This window comes from Notothenia coriiceps, unplaced genomic scaffold, assembly GCF_000735185.1.
Source record: "Notothenia coriiceps isolate Sejong01 unplaced genomic scaffold, NC01 NC01_scaffold00020931, whole genome shotgun sequence".
In the NCBI taxonomy this organism is placed as follows: Eukaryota; Metazoa; Chordata; class Actinopteri; order Perciformes; family Nototheniidae; genus Notothenia; species Notothenia coriiceps.
This window is the reverse complement of record NW_011353632.1, coordinates 360,385-369,903: the sequence shown is the minus strand read 5'-3', so window position 1 is coordinate 369,903 and position 9,519 is coordinate 360,385.

Below are 9,519 nucleotides of genomic sequence, written 5' to 3'. Positions count from 1 at the left end.
ACACACACACACACACACACACACACACACACACACACACACACACACACACACACACACACACACACACACACACAAACACACACAAACAAACAAACACACACACACTCCTCCACTCCTTTTCCCGCTCAAGGCTTGAAGTATTAGCCAGGACACATGACTAGGATAAAGCTGGCATTGTGATGTGTGTATTAGCATATGTGTGTGTGTGTGTGTGTGTGTATAAGTAGATGTTGCATTAGTGTGTAAGGCTGCTGGTGTCCGGATGATAGTTATACATATAAGCGCTTACACATTCTGCATGTCAGCAGGTTACTAACCATGATAACTGNACTGAGGTCAAACACTAAGATAAACAAATAAACGCACCATCTGTAGAAAAGGAAACACATCCTGTGTGTGTTTGATTAAATCAGCAGGAAATATTGTTATATATATATATTACAATTTTACACAATAATAGCAGTCCCTATTGTTTTGGCAGATTAAATATCTAATGCTTTTGTTGGTGTGATGGCAACAATTGTGCTTGTTATTGTGCTACTGCCTCTTTTTGGTGTATGTTGTTGTGTTCATCAGATACGCAGTTTCATTTCCTACAGCGTACATGCTTTGCAGTTTGATTTACAAAACTGCAGACGTGAGCGAAAAATCCCTTTAGAATTAAAACAAGATTAATTAAAAGGAAGTTATGTTATTATTGCAGTGCAGACAGAAAACACTGTGTTGTGAGAGTAAGTGTAAATTGGCACATTCTGTGTTGATAGACCTGTGGTTTTCTGTGCAGTTTTTCTTGGTTTTGACAAGGCAGCAGTTGTCACCAGCCTGCTACCGGCTTCATCGATGCTGTGTGTTGTTTTTGTTGCATATGTGACAAGTTTAGGGTAGCATGGGCAACAGATGGTGCACCTCTCATTAGCAGGGGGTCAGACAGACAACCTAGCCAGCCCAGACTGATTCATTCAAGGCTTAGCCAGGCTTAGATCTAGGGGGGTCAGGGTAGGGGCCCCATGAAAGGGGGGTTGTGTGTGTGTGTATATGCATGTTCTGGGAATTTATCTTAACTGTTCTTGAGGCAGAGAAACCTGAAAGTACCTTAACTTACAGCACCTTCTTAGTCATTATAGCTCCAGAGAGGATTATCCTCGCTTTAGTGTAACGGTCCAAAAGACCCCATGTGGAGGCTGAAGAAAAACATTAATCTGTTTCACAATTTTTAATAGCCGAACATCTCTGTAAGTAATTATGGTTTGGTAGATTTGATGTTGATGCAACTTTGAGCAACATTTCTTTGAAGTGTGTCTTGGTTCGCAGGGTCAGATGTGTTTAATGTGGAGGAGGAGGAGGAGGAGGAGGAGGAGGAGGAGGAGGGGTCTCAGCCTGAAGCTCTGGACTTTACTGGAAACTAATGATGTCACCCATCCAGAGAAAGAGAGTGAAAAAGAGGCTGAGCTCAACAACAGCCAGGACAATAGATCTGAGGGGAGCAGGGGCATGACATAAGAGAACAGAGAGGCAGACAAGAGCTTTAATGTGACTGTTTGAACAAAGGCCTCAGTCGACCGAAGATGAGACAGAAAAAAAGAGAAGAGAAAAAGAAAATGCAGCTGTGAGAGAAGACCTGGCATGTTTTTCCCTGCAGTGTTTTCCTTGTTACTGCTACTAGATCCACAGACACTCATCTGTTGCTTCATTAAATAACTATCAAATAACCTTACTGAGTGCCATGCCCCTGCTTCATTGCTCTCAAATGACCTGTTAAAGCTACTTTGATTGTCTCTTTCTTAGGTTTTATTGAGTTATGGCAGATCATCCTGACCTTGCACCATAAATCCAACCTCTTGGGTTTGTTGCTCTGGCTTGGTCTGGTCTAAAACCGTTGCTGACTCTGGATAAACACAAGGGTTCATGAACTCTGCCCTCTACTGGGCTTTGAAAACACAAACCTAGCAACGGCACACACAAATGCATCAGAAAGAGTTCTTTTTTTCCACACATTTACCAAAAGGGTTCTGCATTTGACCCATCCTAGTATTGGGATTGTGTACAGCGCCCAGGCTCAGGGGCACCATAGCAGTATTTGGTCATACCAGGACTTGAAACCGTTACCTTAAAGGTCCCATGTCATGCTTTTCCGGTTATTACCCGTTCCCTTGTGTGTTATGAAGGTTTTTTATGAATGTAAACGGTCTGCAGAGTCAAAACCCTCAAAGTACTCCCTGTAGCGAGTAAAACTCTAACACAGAAAATACCTCCCCAAAACGCCTCGTTGGAGATACGTCACTGTCCATTGATTTTTCCGGGTACCGCATGATGTCATGCGTTACCCGGAACGAAATGGACCAATCCGTGGAGCCGTTACATTACGTCCGCAGAGCCGTTACGTTAAGCCCCCGCTGATTGGTCCAAATTGACCNAAATAGAGAGGGTTGTGTTTTCTGACACTTGGTGAGTTCCCTGGAACACCGGGGACACATATTCATGTAGAAAAGACGTACAAAAGTGCATTTTGCATGATAGGTCCCCTTTAAGTAAATATACTTTGATTGGATATGAAGGATGTTTGATCTCCTTCTGTTGTCCATCCTTGAGTCAGTATATTTTTGTCAGAATTGACTTGGATCATCTTCTCACGTTACATTTTCCAATAAATATTTGTTTTTCTCTAAATGCAAACTTGACACCTTGTCCTTTTTCACAATGTTTCACACTTTAAATGGTAGCAGATCAGATAAACAAGTATAATATCCAGATTGAAACCAACTAACTAATGACTTTGTATCTGTTTTAGAGCATCAGTGGCTGTTTTTACATTTCTTGTGTGCTGTAGATGTCTTACCCATGTGTTGTATGTATTTTGGAGGATTGTATGGATGTATCACGGTTGGAATAATGTGGGATAATGAAGTTAAATCAATCTTGAATCTTACATTTTAAACTTCTTGACACCAAATACATTTGTATCCACTTCCTTCTTTGAGTTTATCCTCCAAGCACCCACCTTATGAAGCATTACTCCTGAGTCTCTGTCATACATTTCTTGAATCTTATATTTTTAACGTATACATTTCTTCCTCTGCGTCTCTGCAGCCCGGTCAGCGAGTCCTGTGAATAATGTGGGATAATTGAGTTGAATCCGTCTTGAATGATACATTTTAAACGAATACATTCTGGACACTCTATCCACTCGCCCAAATTGTGGCAGATCAAATAAATAAGTATGTTATCATTTATGCTATTTAATCGTCAGTGTAAGTTTTACCCATGTCTTTTATGTATTTTGGATAATTTTACGGAAGTTGCACGGTTAGAAAATCCAAATATCCTTCAACGTGGGCTTGTAAAAAATGTCAAGGCTTACCTTTTAACTTACTGACATTCTGGATTATATTTATTTCCACACCACATTAATTTCTATTCTTGACACACTGAGGATTTCACTGAGAATAACTTTCTTCCTCTGTGTGTCTCTGCAGCGCAGTCAGTGAGTCCTGTGAGACGATGGAAGATCAGCCGCCCTCAGAGTCAGGTTTCCTGCAGGCCGTGGACAGTGACGGCGTCCCTCTGTGTCTGTCCTGCCAGCAGCACTGCTCCACCACCGGGGGGGCCTGGGACACCCGCTTCTGCAGCCACAAGTACAGTAACACTCAACACATGCAGTTTAGAAACAAGATTAACCTTTGTGTTGTCTTCCTGTCAGAGATGGCAAAAGTACACACGTCCTTTGCTCAAGTAGAAGTACAGATACTCGTGTTTTAAAATACTCTGGTTACTGACTAAACTTATTTACTCAAGTAAAAGTAAAGAACTTTGAAATGTACTTCAGTAAAAAGTACCCATAACTAGCAGCTGTTTTAAAGAGTACCTGACCTCCCTTTATATTAATAGAACAATAATGTCATTGTTAGCTAATGAATGTTTCCATGCTGAACAACGGCAACATGACAACGTTTTCATTGGTCCCTCTTCTTTAGAGAAGACCAGGAAATGATGGATACACGGATCGTGTTCAAATCAATAGGCACGCAATGACTCTAAATAATAATGATCACGCCACCAAACACACATTCAGACTAAAGGAACCAGCCTGTTTGGAAAATGTGAGAAGTAGAAAGTACAGGTATTTGTGTTCAACATGTAAGAAGTAGAAAGTACAGGTATTTGAGTTCAACATGTAAGAAGTAGAAAGTACAGGTATTTGGGTTCAACATGTGAGAAGTAGAAAGTACAGGTATTTGGGTTCAACATGTGAGAAGTAGAAAGTACAGGTATTTGTGTTCAACATGTAAGAAGTAGAAAGTACAGGTATTTGAGTTCAACATGTAAGAAGTAGAAAGTAAANCCTTAAAGGTCCCATGTCATGCTTTTCCGGTTATTACCCGTTCCCTTGTGTGTTATGAAGGTTTTTTATGAATGTAAACGGTCTGCAGAGTCAAAACCCTCAAAGTACTCCCTGTAGCGAGTAAAACTCTAACACAGAAAATACCTCCCCAAAACGCCTCGTTGGAGATACGTCACTGTCCATTGATTCTTCCGGGTACCGCACGCATGATGTCATGCGTTACCCCGAACGAAATGGACCAATCCGTGGAGCCGTTATATTACGTCCGCAGAGCCGTTACGTTAAGCCCCCGCTGATTGGTCCAAATTGACCAATCCACGGACTTACAACGAGCCGTTAAAGACAGAGAGTGAAATTCAGTGAATACACATAGTTTACAGAGATGCTGTATGAGAAACCAAAGTGATTTTGGAAAATTGCACGATATAAATCTATTCTAGTAGACTTCAACAATGGAATTATGATCAGTGGAAATGGCCATGGCATGTCTCCTTTAAAGTTCCCGGTCCAAGATTTACCCGTTCACGATAAAAGGAACATGTACCATCAAGAACAGAGTGAGAATGTTCTGACACATTTGGTCCAGATAGGATTGCAGGAAACTTCCTCTCTCCTTATGCAACACATTTCCACTGGATCCAGTCGCAGATGATACTCCTCTCACACGATGAAACGATGAGTCTCCTCTGTTTACTCGTTTCCAGCTGAAAGGAAAACAGGGCGTCTCTTTCCGGTCCGACATGAAATCACTCATTCTCTGGAAGCCGGTGCACGATGCTCCTGTCGCGTCACGCCTGTCTGTCGGCCCGTATGGACCCTCTCAGTTTCTGGCTGTCCTGTGAACTCTCCCCACCTGTCTCCGTCTCTCCCTCACACTGTCTCTCTCTCTCAGAGATAATGTCCTTTCAAGTTAATCTCTACAGCATCCTTCTTTTTCTTTGATACATGCCATTTTATCTGGGATGTAAACCCTGAGACATTACACATGCTGACCAAATGACTGTCCTGTCTTTGTTTCAGTATGGTGATTCCTTCTTTTGTTATTGATCCTAACCATGTAGATGTGTAATGTTAAATCACTTGAGTACTTTTTTAATATATAACTTTACATTTTTCTCCTTGTGGCTAAAATGCACTTTAAAGTTCAGCTTAAAGTAGCCCTATTTTCAGGTTCATCTTTGTATATTGGGCCTGTTCAAAAACCTCTGCTAGCCGGCTCTGATGTGATTGGTCAACTGCTTGGAGATGTCTTGCCCCTTAGCCTATACAATGTGTTGGAGCGCTAGCCAATAGAAGCGCAAGAGTTACATTGTGATGTCACTATGTAAACAAATGAGTACCTCTGGAGGGAACTTTTGGACCATTTACATGCACAAAAACCTATATAACACACTACAGGAAAGGGAAAACCCCATGTACCGTCGACTGAGGAAAACACTCTCGGTGAAAAACAAATGAGGAATATGACGCTAAAAAAATTTACCGACTCTAATAATCTAATCTGAAATATGCGTAACTCAAATAAAGCGGGCGACTTCCAATGTGGTTTGGTTGTGGTGCTTTTTCCAATATTGTAATGATTTTTATCGGTCTCTCAATCTAAATCAGATTGCTTAAAGTGGACCTATCATGCTATATTTGAATAATATAGTGTAGGACCATACCTATATAAGGCATATTTATACTTTTTATTTTTCAAAATACCAAACAGATCATGCATTTTAGCCATTCCTCATTTCGCTCAATTTAACACTGTCTTTGCATGGGCTGATTCTGTGANCAGAATACATTTGTATTATACATACTAGCCAATGCTATAGATGGTGAGGATTTTCTATTCAAAGCTTTTTAAGGACCCGTCACAATTTATATGAAAAAAGCAGTTAAAGTGGACCTATCATGCTATATTTGAATAATATAGTGTAGGACCATACCTATATAAGGCATATTTATACTTTTTATTTTTCAAAATACCAAACAGATCATGCATTTTAGCCATTCCTCATTTCGCTCTATTTAACACTGTCTTTGCATGGGCTGATTCTGTGAGAACAGCACCATCTACAGGCCTGGCATATATGTACTACAGCGTCTCCAGCGCTTTCGAACGGCAATGTCCGTGGCTGTCTCCTCCTGATTGGTGGAGTTGGCCCAATAGCCGTAGCGCCACTTCTGTGACGTCATAGAAGTGTTCAAATCTGGATCAGTCTGTATCAAACCCGTTGCAGCCCCTTTTTAAGAGATTAGGGTATGGAGGAAAATAGAGAGGTTGTGTTTTCTGACTCTTGGTGAGTTCCCTGGAACACCGGGGACACGTATTCATGTATAAAAGATGTACAAAAGTGCATTTTGCATGATAGGTCACCTTTAAGGAATCACTTTTCATCTCGTCATTTATGACCATGCTTCAGGCTGAAAAGTTCCCCAGCAGTCAGGTATGAGGACAGCAGGCTCGCTGGAGTCGGGAGGCTGGAGGCAGGAAGTGGGAGATTTCCTGGAATTTGCGTTTTTTCCCCACAGTGGTGCAATAATAGTGCGAGTGGCGCTCCTCCTGTTTTTGTCCCCTTTCTGTCTGTACTGTAGCTCTCTGTTCGCACTTTGTGAAACAGGGAGAAGAACGTACTGGGGAAGTTCAATAATAGCAGTATCCCATTAAAAGAAACTGCCCTGCATTCGTCAAGGGCTTTCCTAAGTGCAATTACGTCATTAGTCTTCCAAGAGGGATAACTTGGTATGAGGATTGGGAGGTATTGTAGTGCAGGAATGCTGTGTGCAATATTTGATAAACTTTTCAATGTTGCAGCAATAAAATGTAATTCACTTCTGCTACAGTATATTAGCTTGAACCTTTAGCCTACAGGAATTCTAGCTTTACTTTACAGATTATAAAGATATGGAAACAATAAGGTTGTTTCATTTATGCAGGAAACCTTATTAAAACCTAGTTTCGTTTTAGGTCATTTTCAGCATGTACTTGATGAGAATAGCAGCTTGAAATGCCAGGAAAACTCACAGTGATGATTAGACTCAAGGAAGTCCCTGCTTTCGGTGAAAAGATAGTCCTGGACGCTAGCCACCTGCTAGCTTTAGCTTCCTTTTTTAGTCTAGCCTGCAAGAGAGTAGTATCTCCTTCAGTCCGCAAAAAACAAGTGTATTTCCCAACATAGAAAACGTTTTCTTTAACTTAAAGAGACTTGAACACAAAACATATTAAAACAGCTCTGACATTTCCTGAAATGTAGCTTCCTATTCCTTTAACTTTTGGCAGCGGCTTTTCTACATTTACTTTACCAAAGGTATTTATAATAACTTGTCTAATCTATGGAGGAAACCTTATCTACACCTCGTGTCATTTTCGGTGATGATTGGCAGTCTTAGACTTATTGAGACTAGCAGCTTGAACTGCCTGGAAGATCCAAGTGATGATAAGACTCCAGGAAGTCCCTCCCTACGGGTAAAAATATAGTCCTGGAAGTAACTTTGTAAAAACACAACAAAATATACACTTTGGTTTTGGTTAAAAGTGAGATTCGGAGGGTCTATTAGATGGGTTTTGTTATCTTTGGAGAGAGCCAGGCAAGCTGTTTCCAGGTTTGATGATAAGCTGAGCTAACCACCTGCTAGCTTTTGCTTAGCTTTCAGTGTACTGTAGCCTACAAGTGAGAGTGGTATCATTTAACTCTTAGCAATCATTTATATACAGCCAGTCTATTTTCCAACATGGCAAACTATTTCTTTAACTTATCCTCAAGGAAATGAGACCTGACTTGGATTTGGACAAAATAAGCATAAAATAGCTCGAACATTTCCTGAAATGTTCCGTATTCCTTAAAATATAAAACAGACATAAGTAGTTTCTCATAGGAATAATACTACTTTAATTAAAAGAAGACATTTAGTCTGCTCATCTGTTCATCCATCTGACGGAGCAGCTGCTGTCACATTTGTCGAACATCTTGTTTGCACTGAGATATGACATCATTCCCACTGTGAGACCAACACCACGATCCCCCAGGGGCCGAGCTAGAGGTCACGTGGGGTCGCAACCTTCCGACTGCCCCTCTGGGTTTCCCAGAGCTCCAGAGACCCGATTGGACACCGGGGCAGCTTGGCCTGGGAACTGGAGCCCGGCCAGATATGCAGCCTGATGAAAAGTCAGCAAGTAGAAAAACTTGTGAGATTGTGATTACCACACACAGAGACACACTGACTGAGACGTCCATTAGTCTTCCCTGGCATTTGAGTGCCCTCCAGTCTATGTCAAAAGTGGGGATCTTGTGTGTGTGGGGTCATCTGTGTATCTGCTTGTCAGCGACGGCGAGTCGTGACGGCGAGTGTGACGTTGGTGTTTCGTATCGGTGTTATGGGAGCCAGCAGAGAGGGTAGTCATATCACGTACACATGATATTGGAAAGGGGCCACTGACATCTCTCCCACTGAGCCTGTTCCCACTGTCTCCTGACTCTGGATCAGTGGTTTAATTATTCCATCTGCCCACTAAATGGACCAGCGAATTTGTGAACCACTGCTTGCTCACAGTTGATATATGTTTACGATACAACTTTGTACAAAAAGCCCCCTCACAAAGTCAAGGCTTGATTCATATCTTCCCGTTTATTCACACAAGTGGGCAGTTTGAGTACGTGTGCAGGGCCATTCACAGTGGAACAGTTCAGCCATTCTCACACTCGGCCCATTCTCCTCTGCTGTAACTACAATGCACACAGTACTGATGACGGCATCTACAGCCTTCCTTGTATTGTCCCACGCAGGGATGTGAGGAGGCAGCTGCTTCAGGATATCTCACTGTATCCGCTCATCTGTAGGATATGTTAATATTAATGTATATTACAGTGAGTCATATGTTAATCGCCAGATTTATATGTAAATAAACAGGTTGGTCCACTTTAGCCATTAAACCAAAATGCTTTTTAATTATCCAAAGGAGCCTCTTATTTGTTGAAGGGGAAGATCTTTACACCTTAAAGTTAAGAGGTGTTATTCAAAATGTTGTATATTAAGCCTTTAGTGGCTCCAGAGCAGAGGGAGATGTTTGAAGTCCAGGGTTTCCCACACATAGACTTATATTAACGGCCGCCCAACTATATTTCACGACCCATTTAGGTTTTTACTTTTTATTATTCCGCGCCCACGACGCCATCTGCGATCGATTAACT